The sequence below is a fragment of the Phocoena phocoena genome, chromosome 13, assembly GCF_963924675.1.
Source record: "Phocoena phocoena chromosome 13, mPhoPho1.1, whole genome shotgun sequence".
Taxonomy (NCBI): Eukaryota; Metazoa; Chordata; class Mammalia; order Artiodactyla; family Phocoenidae; genus Phocoena; species Phocoena phocoena.
Window position 1 is genome coordinate 89,498,025 of NC_089231.1, and position 14,767 is coordinate 89,512,791.

Genomic DNA, 14,767 nt, shown 5'->3' on the forward strand with positions numbered 1-14,767 from the left:
CCTCCAGCTGCCCCCTGCTCCCAGGCTCCATCTAGAAGCACTTGGGGTTATTGCCTTGCAGGGCCAAGCAAGTCACTAGCGGCCTCCGAGGCTTCCTTTCCCACCTCCCAAGCGGCCCGGGGGCTGGGGAGCCAGGTGCGCGCCTGTCGGGGGCGTGGGTCCCCCAGCCAGGCCCCCGTTCACGCCTGCTCTTCTCCTTGACGGTGTGACTCTAATTACTCAGCTGCTTCGTATGTGAATTGGGGATAAGCGCACCTGCCCGGTGGGCCGGATTAAACGAACAACCACACCCGGAGGAGAGGAACCGGCCGGGGCACAGGTGCAATGCCAGAGCCTGCTAGTGTTATGACCGAATTTCACTGAGTCCCCGATGAACAGTTTTTCACGTGAAATCAGGATGTGTCTTAAAACTGATGGAGGGTCAAAGTACAGCACAGGGACTTCCCTGGCGGTGCAGTGGTTAAGACTCCGCACTTCCACTGCAGGGGCACGGGTTCGATCCCTGGTCAGGGAACTAAGAGCCCAGGTGCCGCGCGGCACAGCCAAAAAAAACAAAGGTACAACCCACAACATTGTGTTCTTTCTAGCAGCTCGTAAATGAACGGGGGTCTTACTATCAGTGGCATTTAGATTTGACTGAACACAGAAGTATTACTAAGCCGGAGAGCACAGGGGGTCACAGACTCCACGGAGGGGAAGCGGAGGAAGAGATCTGTGAACCAGGAGTGGGGTTAACAGTGCCTGGGCTCGGGGACCCCAGGAAGGTCCCACGCTGCACTACGGGCACCGTAGCCCCTGGACACCTGGCCCCTTTCCTGGGGTCTCAGGGACCCCAAGATGCCAGCAGACGTCATGAGCTCTCATTCCAGAGGCAGAAGAGAGAAGTCAGCGCCGCCATCAATAAAAGGAGGGTTGTAAGTGGGGATCACAGCGGCCGGAGTGAAGGTGGGCCTGGGGTGCTTTAGACCAGGCGGTCCCGGAGGGCCTCTTGGAGTAGGCGACATTTGAGTGAGACCTCCGTGATGGGAGGGCATGGGGGCAGTGTTCCAGGCAGAGGGAACAGCCAAAGGCCTCAGGCGGGAGCCAACTTGAGAGGCGGGGGAGACAGAAAGAGGCCAAAGGTCAGGGTAGCTGACCCAGGTCACCCGGCTCCAATAGGTGGATTTGAAGCCAGGGCCCAGGCACGTCCAGCTGCGCTTACCATGTTATTGGTTATAATGAAGGACAAAGAGGAGGAGAGGGGGCAGCTCTGGGCGTGGGCATTTGGCAGGCAGGGGGCGGCAGGTGGCCGGCAGAGGCACATGTTACATTCAGTACCGTGCACCTCTGACCGTCCCTGAGGAAGGCAACGCTCAGAGCCAGGGGTCCCAAGGCCAGGTGGCCCTCCAGGCGGAAACAGGCAGCCGGGCATTGGGGGAGGAGCTGGGCGGAAATTCAAGGGTCTGTTTCTTTCTGAGCCCAGGTGCCTCCCTGTAGGATGAGACGCCCAACTGCGGGGGCGCTGGCCACACCGCAGCTCACACCTCAGGTTATTGCACCTCCCCACTGAAACTGTTACATCGTTTCTGACAATGTAGATTTGGCGTTCTTTTTCACTTACCCATACTTTATTTCAGCTCATACCTTTTTCAAAGTGCTAAAATACACATGACACAAAATTTACCATTAGTGACACTGAGTGCACTGCCGGTGCCCACCCTGCCCCCGACCATTTTTATCCGCCAGAGGGAATCTCCGTGCCCCCCAGCGGTCACCCCCAGCCCCTCACCAGCCCTCAGCCAACACGAATCTGCTTTAAGTCTCTGCATTTGCTTATTCCGGAAACCTCATCTGGGAGGAGATCATACACTAGTCGTCATTTTGCGGCTGGCTTCTTTAATGTAACATGTTTTCAAGGTTCGTTCGTGTTGTAGCGTGAATCAGAGCTTCGTTCCTCTTTACGGCTGAATCATGTTCTCTTGTACGGACGACCCACATTGGTTTATTCATCCATCCGTGGGTGGCCATCAGGGTTGGCAACTGTGAATAAGGCTGCTGTGAAGGCGGGTGTGTGTGTTTGCCGAGCCCCGGTTTTAGTCCTCCGGGGAGTAGACACGGAAGTCTAACGCAGGCTTTCCTGGGGAACCCGAGTGGGCGTCTGAGAATACAGCAGGATGCGGACGCTGTGTCACCCAGCCTGGGTCCGGTCTGGAAGGGTAAAGCTCCCCATCCTTTCCCACGCCCCTCCACCCAGCTGTTAGGAAACCATTGACCGAAACCGCGCCCCCCCGCCCCCGCCCTGGCCAGACCCAATAGTAACCACTTGCATGAGGTACCTTACAACGGGAGGTCCTGGTAAGGAACGTGGAACTAACAAGCTACCACCAACCAGAAGAATTCGGGAAAGTCCCAAAGGAGAGAGGAAACGCCAATCCGTGTGTCCTACCAACCTCCCAGAATCCTTCTCGCGGGAATCCATCCAGGCTGAGCGATGCGTGCACCACCAGCAAGGACCCTGAGTCAGAGTGATTGGCCAGAGACGACCCGGAAACTAACCCCATCACCGTAAAACCCGAGACCGCGAGCCACGTGGCAGAGCCGTTCTCCTGGGGTCCCTCACCCTGCTGCTCTCCACCCGGGCGCCCCTTCCCAACAAAGTCTCTTGCTTTGTCAGCACGAGTGTCTCCTCGGACAATTCACGTTCGCGTGTTCGACAAGAGCCCACTCTCGGGCCCTGGAAGGGGTCCCCCTTCCTGCAACACAACCGCGACCCAGAAGCTGTGCCCGGGGAAGGGGTGCTGACTGGGTCTGAGCTCTAGGCTGGATCTCAGGAGTTCCAATCCACCAGCTTCCCAGACAGTCCGCTGCTCAAGAGCGTAAATGCCTGTGATGGCTTTGCCCGGGGCGTGCGCAAATGTCCTGCACCCTCCATCTCCTGCAGAGGCTCTGCCGTGTCCCTGAGGGCATATGGATTTGAGACCCGGGGCCTGTCTTGGTCTGGGGAGGGGAAAGGGGTTCCTGCAGAAGCCCATCAGGTAGGTCCTGGAGGCTGAGTACCACCTGTTCCAGGTGAGTCCAGGGATGCCCAGGTGTGGACTCTGCAGTGTGGCTGGGCTGGACTGTTTCCTTGGGGTCACCAGCTGTGGCGGCTAGGGGTTGAGGAGTGGGAGAGTCGCCAGGAGCACAGAGCCAAGCGGATACCTGCGGGGACCCTGAGCTAATTACCTACAAAAGCCACGGAGTAGGCAAATTGATTTGGAGCCTATACCAAAGTTTATCATTTATCAAGAAGGGAACTAGCAGGAGATAAGAGAGTGCCCTTCTGAGAGGGTTTGGGGAACCTGGTTTAGGTATTTGGTACACATGCCTGTTTGATTTCTTGCGGTCCTAAAACCCCCATCAGTCTGCGGACAGTCTGCACCCCCATCAGTCTGCGGACAAAGAATGTCGCCTGCCTTTTCAGTAAACAAGGATGTTGCGGCCACAAAGCCAACAGCCGCTGCAGCTGCACCTATGGTGCACCCTGAGGGGAATTCAGGATGCAGAAAAACAAGATACTGGCCCTAGACAGTTAAGATGCACAGCAAAAAAAAAAGAGAGAGAGAGAGCGTGCTTGTGAGAAGGCGAGAAGGAAAAAGAAGAGGCACATCAAAGGAATGCTAAACAGGAGATGTGATTTCCAACTCCTAACCCAAAGCACACACGAAGGGGCCATTGAGCAGCTGTGGGCTCTCGCCCTGGGCAAGCAGAAGAATGGGGAGGGGGTAGGACTGACTTCCGCCCCTACCCCAAGCTAGAGATGCCTGGTGGCCCAGGCCCCCCAGCTTTGCTCTCCTACCTGGGCAGCGCAGGGCAGAGGTGCCTGAGGTCTCGGGAAGCGTTGCCTGCACGCATATGCATTCAGTAGGCGCTCACCCCCGCGTTCGTTCACCGCAGAGCTATTTGTGGAGCACCTACTCCGTTCCACGTTCTGTTCCAGGCACAGGGGATGGCAGAGAACTTGAGCCCCAGGGGCAGCGCCTCCTCCCCCCTGGGCCGACCTGCTGGGATATGCGCAGCCACTTCACAAAAGAGGCTGGAAGAGCTTCAATTTGAGGCAGCAAAGAGATGCTCTCTGAACTGGACACTGTCCAGTAGTGAGTGCTGTCACGGGCTGGTGTTAGCAGGGAGGACCCATGGGTCAGGGGACTCTGGTGGGTGTGTAGCCCTCTGCAACCCCTCTGGAGCATAAATGGGCATATGATTTTGTCAAGTGGAAGCTCTGCATACTTTGTTACTCTGCAATTCCACCCCTAGGTATGTCCCCCAGAGAAACTCTGGCAGGGGACAGTAGGAGACATGAATGAAAGTGTAGCAGCCTGTTCCTAACAGCAAAGATCTGGAAACAACAGAACGGATCACGGTTCTGGGACAGATCTTACAGGGCAGTGTCAGGCGGCCGTGAGGAGAATGGGCTGTTGCGGAGCAACACAGAACGGATCTCAGTGACAAAATGTTTAGTGGGAACAGCAAGGTGCAGAGGACTACAAATGCTATTGTTAAAGATGGTCTCATGATTCAGAGCTATAAAAAAGAAGCGGTGTTAAAGATTTTGCTCAAGGAGGGACCCAGGCAGATGTTAGAAACTTCAGAAGAAGATAAAGAGGGGCTTCCCTGGAGTCCAGTGGTTAAGACACCTCGAGCTTCCACTGCAGGGGGCGCGGGTTCCGTCTGCCCCTGGTGGCGGGGTGGGGTGGGGGGGCGGGGAGCCAAGATCCCGCAGGCCCAAAGTTGCGGCCAAAAAGAAAAGAAAGAAAAGAAAAAGACACCTTTATAGGTAAGGAGTATTGAAGTGCATATGTAAATGGAGGAAAATCTGTATTTTTCCCCCTGGGGTGGAGGGAAGATAACTGGACCTCTGTGGATAAGAAAGAATTCCCACATCTGTCAGTTGCCTGCAATTTACGATGAGTTGTAAAACAGGTCGGAGACAAGGAAGCCCAAATCCCCACAGCCCTGAAGCACCTGAAGCAACACGGGGTGTGGCTGACCCTTGGAATGTTTTCCATTCCTTTACTTTCAGCCTGCCTGTGTCCTTAAACCTAAAGAGAGCAGCATACAGCAGGCAGCACACAGCTGGGTCTGGGTTTTTTATCCACTCAGCCATTCGGTGACTTTCAGTTAGGCAGTTCAATGCATTTGCATTTATGGATTTACATTTATCCATTTACATAATTACTGATAGGGAAGGACTTGCTCTTGGCATTTTGTCCATGGCTTTCAGTTCATCTTGTAATCTCTTTTCCTTTATTGGGTTTGTTGATTTTTAAAATACTGATATGCGTTGATTCCTTTCTCTTTCTCTTTTGTATAACTTTACAGGTAATTTTTTGTGTGTGGTTACTTTGGGACTTACATAAAATATCATAGTTATGAAAGCCAATTTTAAGCTGATAGCAACTTATATTCAGTTGCATACAAAAGCCCTGTAGTTACCTCCCCCCTACACATTTCTTTTTAATTGAAGTGTAGTTGATTTACAATATTATATTAGTTTCAGGTGTACAACATAGCGATTCAATATTTTTATAGATTGACTATATTCCCTGTGCTGTACAGTATATCCATGTAGTGTCTTTATTTCATTTGTAGTAGTTTGTACTGCTCAATCCCCCATCCCAACCTTGCCCCTCCCTACTTCCCTCTCCTCACTGGTAGCCATTAGTCTGTTCTCTGTATCTGTGTTCCTGTTTTGTTATATTCACTGGTTGGTTTTATCTTTTCGATTCCACATATAAATGATAACATACAGTATTTGTCTTTATCTATTTCACTAAGTATAATACCTTCCAGGTCCATCCATGTATTGCAAATAGCAAAATTCATTCTTTTTTATGGCTGAGTAATATTGCATTTTATATGTGTATACCACATCTTCTTTATCCATTTATTTTAGATAAGCATTTAGGTGGCTTCTATATCTTGGCTACTGTAGGTAATGCTGCTATGAACATTGGGGTGCACGTATCTTTTCCAATTTATGTTTACGTTTCCTTTGGGTATACATCTGGGAGTGGAATTGCTGGATCATACAGGAGTTTTATTTTTAGTTTTTTAAGGAACCACCATAACGTTTTCGGTAGTGGCTGCACTAATTTGCATTCCCACCACACACACGCACTTTATGGTATTGTCACAATTCATATCTATTCATACTGTGTACTTTTAGCACATTTATTAGTTATAGTTTAACACTTTTGTCTTGCAACTTTTAAACTAGAATTAAAAGTGATTACCACCACCATTACAGTGATATTCTGTATTTGTCTATATATTTACCTTCACCAACAGTTTTCTTATGCTATTGTGTTGTGTGTTTTGTACACTAAGATGTCAGTTTTATAAAGCTTAACAACAAGCAAAACACAATGTCTACATATATGAATATAGAAATACATACATACACGTATTATATATATATGCTAAGATTGTTTTGCAAAAGCAAGGGAAGGATGTGATCTCATAGGCGAATCTTATGGACGTACCTCTTCCTGAATGAAGCCAGACACAGAGACTGAGCGCTGTATGATCCTTTTTTTTTTTTTTTCCGGCCACACCATGCGGCACCCAGGATCTTAATCCCCCGACCAGGGATTGAACCCGCGCCCCCTGCAGTGGAAGCTCAGGGGCTCAACCACTGGACCGCCAGGGAAGTACCTGTATGGTCCATTTTTATAATGTTCAAGGACAGGCAACACCAGTCTATGGAGAAAGAGGCCAGGGTAAGTGGTTCTATTGTCAGGAGTGAAGAAGAGTGCCTGAGAGCTTCCTGGGGCTGGGCGAGAGCTGAGCAGTGGTTACACAAGTGCAGACATTTGTAAAATGAATCCACATCCTCCACTAACTGCGTGTAAGTTACACCTCAATTAAAAGTTAAAGCAAAGGAACAGTAAACACGCAACTCAGGCGCCGGCAACCTCTGACTGAGGGGTCGTGTGGACAGGATGGGAAGGAACACGGCCAGAAATGGAAATTATCAGGAATGTCGCCCCTCTTTGGCACGGTTTTCAAGGTTGTTCATTCTCTGGTTATGCCTTCCATGTGTGCTACAGATATTATTTTGTATGTATTGGATGGTAACAAAGAAGATTTTCAAAGTAAACATATAGGGATGTCCAATAACTACTTTTTTATATCTCTTATGCAGTATTTCTTTCCATTTGTCGTGAAAAAAATTCAAGCTTAGAAAATAGTTCAATGAGCAGCACATACACAGCACCTAAGTTTAATTGTTAGTATTTTGCCATATTGCTTCACTTATTTTTGGTCTTGCTGAAGTAATTTTAGAGTAAAATAGACCTCCTTGTTTCATCCCTACTGCATTTTATAAGAAAGTAGACTTGCTTTTTCTGGATCAATTAAGGTATTACATTTCTTGGAAAACATAATTTGGTTTATCAGGAGCCTTCATTGTCTTAATGCAAAAAAGTTCCAAGTGCAGTGATTTCCAAGGAGCTAAGTTTTGACGTTTGTTCAATAAATGTTTCCAGAGTATCTGGTAAGAGCAAGATACTGTGTATTAGGTGCTGTGAAAGAAATCCAGTTGAGAAAACCATAACCCGAAAAGATACATGCACCCCAATGTTCACTGCAGCACTATTTACAATAGCCAAGACATGGAAGCAACCTAAATGTCCATCGACAGAGGAATGGATAAAGAAGATGTGCTACGTATGTACAATGGAATATTACTCAGCCATAAAAAAGAATGAAATAACGCCATTTGTGGCAACATGGATGGACCTAGAGATTGTCATACTAAGTGAAATAAGTCAGACAAGGAAAAACAAATATCAAGTGATACTACCCATATGTGGAATCTAATTTTTAAAAAAAGAGAAAAGGAAAAAATGAACTTAGTTAAAAAACAGAAACGGAGTTACAGATATCAAAAACAAACTTACGGTTACCAAAGGGGAAACGTGGTGGGGGAGGGATAAACCAGAAGCCTGGGATGAACAGACACACACTACTATATATAAGATAGCTAACCAACAAGGACCTACTGTGTAGCACAGGGAACTCTACTCAATATTCTGTGGTGACCTATATGAGAAAAGAATCTAAAAAAGAATGAATATGTGTACATGTATAAGTGAATCACTTTGCCGTACACCTGACACTAACACAACATCGTCAATCAACTAGACTCCAATAAAATAAAATTTTACAAAAGAAAGAAAGAAAAAGAAATCCAGTGGCATGAGACTCGGTCCTTGCTTTCACAATTTGGAAAGTAAAATAAAATATTTACTCATATACCCCCCCAATTTTTTAACATAAAGTAACATAATGACATATTACTCCTAAGTACCTTGTATGAGAATACAGACATTTTAATATGTCAATTATACGTCAGTTAAAAAGAAAAGGATCATTTTCCCGCATGACAGCGACAACACTGTCACACTCCCCAAATTAACAATAATGCCCTGATGTCATCTCCTACGTGACCATATTCAGAGTTGCCCCCTTGTCTCCCCAAATATCTTTACAGTGGATTTGTCCAGAACCACCGTTGCATTTGTAAATGTCTTTTAATCTACAACAGACTCTATTTTCCCCATGCCCTTAACCTGATGAGCAACTGGGATTGATTGTCCCAAGACAGGTACTTTATTTTTTTTGTTTAATTTTTATTTTATATTGGACTTTGGTTGATTTACAAGGCTGTGTTAGTTTCAGGTGTAACTTACGTGGTTACTACAGAATGCTGAGCGTGGCTCCCTGTGCTATTCAGCGTGTCCGTGTTCGTTATCCATTTTATGTATAGTAGTGTGTATATGTCAATCCCAATCTCCTAATTTACCCCCACTTTTCCCCTTTGGTAACCACAGGATTTTTTTTTTGAAGTCTGTGAGTCTGTTTCTGTTTTGTAAATAAGTTCATTTGTGTCATTTTTAGATTCCACATATGTGATATCATATGATATTTGTCCCAGACAGGTACTTTAGACAAGGCAGACCAGGGTGAAGTGACGGAGATGGAGTGAGGGGGCGAGGCTTTGCTTTAAGTGGTCAGGGACGCTCTGGGAGGAGGGGCCACCTGGGCTGACCCAAGAGCCAGCCGCGCAAAGTTCTAGGGGGAGACTGTGCCCAGCAGGGGCAAGGCACAGGCTCAGCATGTTTGAGGTGGAGCGTGGAGGCCAGAGTGGGCGGGCAGGCGAGCCAGTGGACGTGGACGAAGGCTGCCACAGACGTGCCAGCTAGATGACCGCCCGTATCTGTGAATCACCTGCTGGGCATGTGCGACGTGCTGGGCACTGCACTGAGCGTTTGATGTGGTCAACCCACCCGATCCCCACGACAGCCCCGTGAGTTCCTGACTATCACTCAGGACCCGCCAGGCTCTGCAGCAGTAACAAACGGCTCCGAAAAGCTCCGCCACTCGAAACCCTGCAGGTTTATTTCTTGCTCCTGCTATGTGGTGACCCATCCCGGTGTTGGCGAGGGGCTCCAGAATGAATGTGGGACCATCTGACATTGCCATACCAGCGGGGAGCTCAGGAGGGGCCGTTAGGAGCTCCATTTCGGAAGCTTCTACTGACAGCTCATCCGTCAGAACTGACCGCACGGCTCTAACCACAAGAAGGACAGGAAGTTTCTTCCCACCAGGCGCCCAGAAGCTGGGAAACTGGAAATATCCTAGTAGCATTGTGGCCCCATTTTACAGATGAGAAAACTAGTTTTAAAAAGATACAAGTAAGTTGCCCAAGGCCTCACACCTGGTTACTGGCAAGGCAGGGAGGGCTGGCCTGGACTTGGGCTTTGATGGCAGAGGCCTCGGCACAAGGAGGCTGATGGGCGTGGTGGCTGTGGCTGTTCCTCCTGCCCCATGACACAGGGCACAAGCGTTTTGCCCGTCTGCCTCCGAAGGCTGGAATCTGCCTCCGGACACTTGCTTCCTAGCCCGGAGGCGCCCCAAGTCCCCAGCGGGCTGTGCAGCTGGTGGTGAGGGCTGGGACCGGGACCCCGGGCCTCCAATTCCCCCCCGAGAGGCGTGTCCTGCACACGCTCGGTGCCCCACACCCAGACCAGGCTCTGGGCCCTGAAGGCTGCGTCGCCCGGGGGCCTCTGGCTTTTCCTGGGTTTGGCCCAGCAGAGGCCCTTAGTCCCCGATCCTCCACAGCGGTGAGTTCTATGACCACCTCCCACCCAGGCCCTCCACCCAGCTCCAGCAGCCCCTGCGGGCCTGGCGAAGCCCCAGGTCCCCACAGCCCTGTGACTCCCTTCATTAATGTCCAGTGAGACCCTGTGGAGTGGAATTCTGTCTCCCGTCAGGATGTTGACTGATAATGGTCACTTCACCGGGGAGGTCTGGGAGGTTAGGCAGGGACCTCTCACACAACAGCTTCGACTGAGGGCTGCCTGAGGGCCAGGTACCGTCTGTGGTTCTGGAAAATCCCTTCTGTCATGGAGTTCCCGTTCCACTGAGAGACAGACAAGAAACGCCACTAAACGAGGTCTGTTAGATGGTGCTGGGTTTCCTAGACAGAACAAAAACAGGGAAGGGGCGCGAGTGTGCAGGAAGGGTCATAACTCTAAACAGGGAGGTCAGGGCCCGGGGTGGGGGGGGCGGGCTGGGCGACACGGGTCCCTCCCGGCAGAGCAAACAGCAAGTGCAAAGGCCCTGGGGCAGGGGCAATGAATGCCCTGTGTGTTCAGGGGGAGCACGGAGGCCAGAAGGGGGAGGCAAGGGTGTCCAGCCTGGAGCGTGAGGACCTGGGCGTCCTTGGAGAGGAGCTGCAGGCTCTGGCTTGGACTTTCCAGAGCTGTGGGCCTGCACAGGTGAGAAGAGACTGTGGTGGACCCCGGCTAGAGGACGGGGATGCGGCCCAGGAGGGAGATTCTGGTGGCAGAGGCCAGCACCTCCCACCTGGATTAGGTGCTGTACTGGGCTGCATGGTGTCCCCACAATTCATGTCCACCGGGGACCTCAGAATGTGACCTTGGACTTCCCTGGTGGCACAGTGGTTGAGGGTCCACCTGCCGGTGCAAGGGGCGCAGGTTCGATTCCTGGACCCAGAGGATCCCGTGTGCGGTGGAGCAGCTGGGCCCGTGCGCCAGGGCTGCCGTGCCTGCACTCTGGAGCCCGTGGGCCGCAGCTGGTGAGCCGCCTGCCGCAACTGCTGAGGCCTGTGTGCCTGGAGCCCGAGCTCCGTGGTGGGAGGGGCCCCGCGGTGGGGGGCATGCGCGCCCAGAGGGGATGGGCCCCACCCCCACACCCGCCCCCGCTCACCGCGGCTGCAGAGCGCCCCCGTGCAGCCAAAGATAAATAAATTAATTAAATAAGTTAGGGCTTCCCTGGCGGCGCAGTGGTTGAGAGTCCGCCTGCCGATGCAGGGGACGCGGGTTCGTGCCCCGGTCTGGGAAGATCCCACATGCCGCGGAGCAGCTAAGCCTGTGTGCCACAACTAGCGAGCCTGTGCACTAGAGCCCGCGAGCCACAACTACTGAGCCCACGTGCCACAACTACTGAAGCCCGCACGCCTAAAGCCCGTGCTCCACAACAAGAGAAGCCACCGCAATGAGAAGCCTACACACCGCAACAAAGAGTAGCCCCCACTCACTGCAACTAGAGAAAGCCTGCGCCCAGCAATGAAGACCCAACACAGACAAAAATCAATCAATCAATAAATATATATTTTTTAATAAATAAATAAAAATTTTAAAATGTGGTCTATCTGAGCAATGGAGTATCATTCAGCAAGAAAAAGAAACGAAGCACCAATACATGTTACAGCGTAGACGAACCTTGAAAACAACATGCTGAGTGAAAGAAGCCAGACACAAACCAAAAAGTAAATAAATAAAGAAGAAATAAAAGAAGAAAAAAAAGAAATAGAAATAAGTCAGACACAAAAGGCCACACATCGTATGATTCTACTCATACAAAATGTTCAGAACGGGCAAATCCAGAGAGACAGACTAGTGGTCACCCGGGGCTGGGGGAGAGGGAGCCTGTCAGTGGGTGTGGGGTTTCTTGCTGGGGTGCTGAAAATGTTCTGAGATGCGATAGTGGTGATGGTCGCACAAGTCAGCATGCTGAAAATCCGCCAGAGTGTACACTTTAACATCCTGAATGATATGGTGTGTGAATTATAACGCAAATTTTTTTAAATGAAGACAAATGCAATAAAGACATTTAAAAAAAAAGAAAAATGGAGTACTGCCTGACCCGCTTGCCTCCGGGTGCAGAGATTGGAAAAGCAGCCTGGGGTGGGTGGACGTCGAAGGCGCCGCCGCTGTGCACTGCCCGCAAGACAGGCTGACCTGCGTGGATGCTGGTCCACAGCCGGGCTCCAGGACCTGCCAGGGTGTGGCTCTGGGCCAGCCAGGCCCCTCCTTCCTCACCTGTAGAATGGGGAAGGTAATGGTGCCCACCTGGGGCCGGGGGTGAGGAGGCAGTGGGTGGGTTTCCGAGGAGCCCTAAGAGCAGGGCCTGGACGGGGCGCTGTGTTACCCGTCCATCCACAGAGCCCTCGGAGCGCCTGTCCCCAAGCCAGAGCCCCTCGAGATATTTTTTTCTGAGGTGCGATTCACAAAACACAAAATTACCCACCTTAAAGTGAACAATTTAGGGGCGTTTAGCATGTCGACAATGCTGTACAGCCACCACCTCTGTCTAGTTCCAAAGCATTGCATCACCCTGAAATAAACCCCATCCCCATTAGCAGCCCCTCCCTCTCCCCTCCTGCTCCAGGCCCTGGCAACCGTACCTGTGGGTTCATCTCTTCCAGGTGTTTCATATAAATGGACCACTTGCGATATGGGACCTTAGACTTTCCCTCATTTGAGGCTGCTGGGAGATGAGAAAATAAAAAATATGTCTCCACATGGTTATATGAATTGTCCTTTTCAGAAAAATTCTAAACAAACCCCAGATGCACTGCTTGGATGAATCTTAGTTCGTGGTGTGCTGTCACCATCAGCCTGGACTTATTTATAACATAAAAATGCGTGAGTTCACCAACCCACCCAAGAACTAGAGTAGCAATGGTAACTTCCACCCGCCTCTGTGCCCCACACCTTCTCATCCCTCCCAGGGACCACTGAGTTTTGTGCTGTTACCTCACCTTTGTTGGATGGCAGTTTTAACACAAATGAACAATCGCCCAGATATTCATCAACACGCATCACAATGTCACGTTGCGTTTTCATTGTTTTCAGCTTTGTTGAAAGGGTGTCATGTTATAGGTCATCTTCTAGGACTCATTTTTTCCCACTGCATATTATGTCGGTAAAAAGCATCTTTGTTGTTGCAGGAAGTTGGCATCTGTTCTTTTTTTTCCACTACGGGGCAATATTCCATTGGAGAAACAGATTATAGCAGAGGTTTGGGGAGGGGAGGGTTCAGTATTTTTCCTTTTATAGAGACTACTGCTGTCATAAAAACGAACGAAATTGGTTCATTTGTAGAGACGTGGATGGATCTAGAGACTGTCATACAGAGTGAAGTTAAGTCAGAAAGAGAAAAACAAATATCGTATATTAACGCATATATGTGGAACCTAGAAAAATGGTACAGATGAACCGGCTTGCAGGGCAGAAATACAGACACAGATGTAGAGAACAAACGTATGGACACCAAGCGGGGAAAGGGACAGGGGGTGGGGGAGTGGTGTGATGAATTGGGAGATGGGGATTGACATATATACACTAATATGTATAAAATGGATAACTAATAAGAACCTGCTGTATAAAAAAATTTAATTTAATTTAAAAATTAAAAAAATTCAAAAAAAAAGGCTACTGCTGTAAACATCATAGGTTGTCCTCTGTGTGTGTGTGTGTGTGTGTGTGTGTGTGTGTGTGTGTGTGAGTGTCTGTGTGTCCAGGGCACAGGCCTGGCGGGGGCTCAGCAGGGACAGAAACAAGAACAGGCTCCCACAGCAGAGAGGAGAGGAGGGTCTCTGGGGATGGATGGGAAGCTGGATGCCTGGACTCACCCAGCCCCTGTGCCCCGTTCATTTGCTCATTCATTCATTCTTTCAACAATAGCAAACTGGGGACTTTCCTGTTGGCACAGTGGTTAAGACTCTGTGCTCCCAATGCAGGGGGCTGGCGTTCCATCCCTGGTCGGGGAACTAGATCCCACATGCCACAACTAAGAGTTCTCAGGCCACAACTAAGGAGCCCTCGAGCCACAACTAAGACCCAGCACAACCAAATAAATAAATAAAAAACAATAATGAATTGAAGGTTTCCTAAGTCCCTTTTAGGCTAGTAACAAATTCAAGCTCCCTGTTTTGGAGCTTCCACATAGGTGGAGGGAACTAGAAAATAAGAAATTCACAAGGAGAGTTCCCATAAGGATAAGTGAGGAAGGACATGAAGTGGGGCTGAGGAGTTCTTAATTTTTTTAATCTTAAGCACTTTGGAGAGGGTGAATGGTAAATTTCTGCTGGAGGTGAGAGAAATAAGGATGTAAGTGTGTCTCCCATCCCACTTCCCAGACCCTTGACTGTGCTCCTTGGCCCACAGTCCCCTTTGTTAGAGTGCCAGAGGGGCCCGGCTTCTTTGGATGGAACGGCAGTCAGGGAAAGCCTCTGGAGGAGATGGCTGGCTGGAGCCAGCGTTTTGACCAGCTGGTCAGTGCAAAGGCCCTGCAGCTGGGGTAGGTCGAGTGGGGCTAGATGAGGGAGGTGAAGACGGAAGAAGACAGCAATGCCCCGAGCACTGCGCCCACCAGGAGGCCCCAGGCCCCAGGCAGTGGCTTAGACCAGGGCGTGGCCAGGCCTGGAACTGGC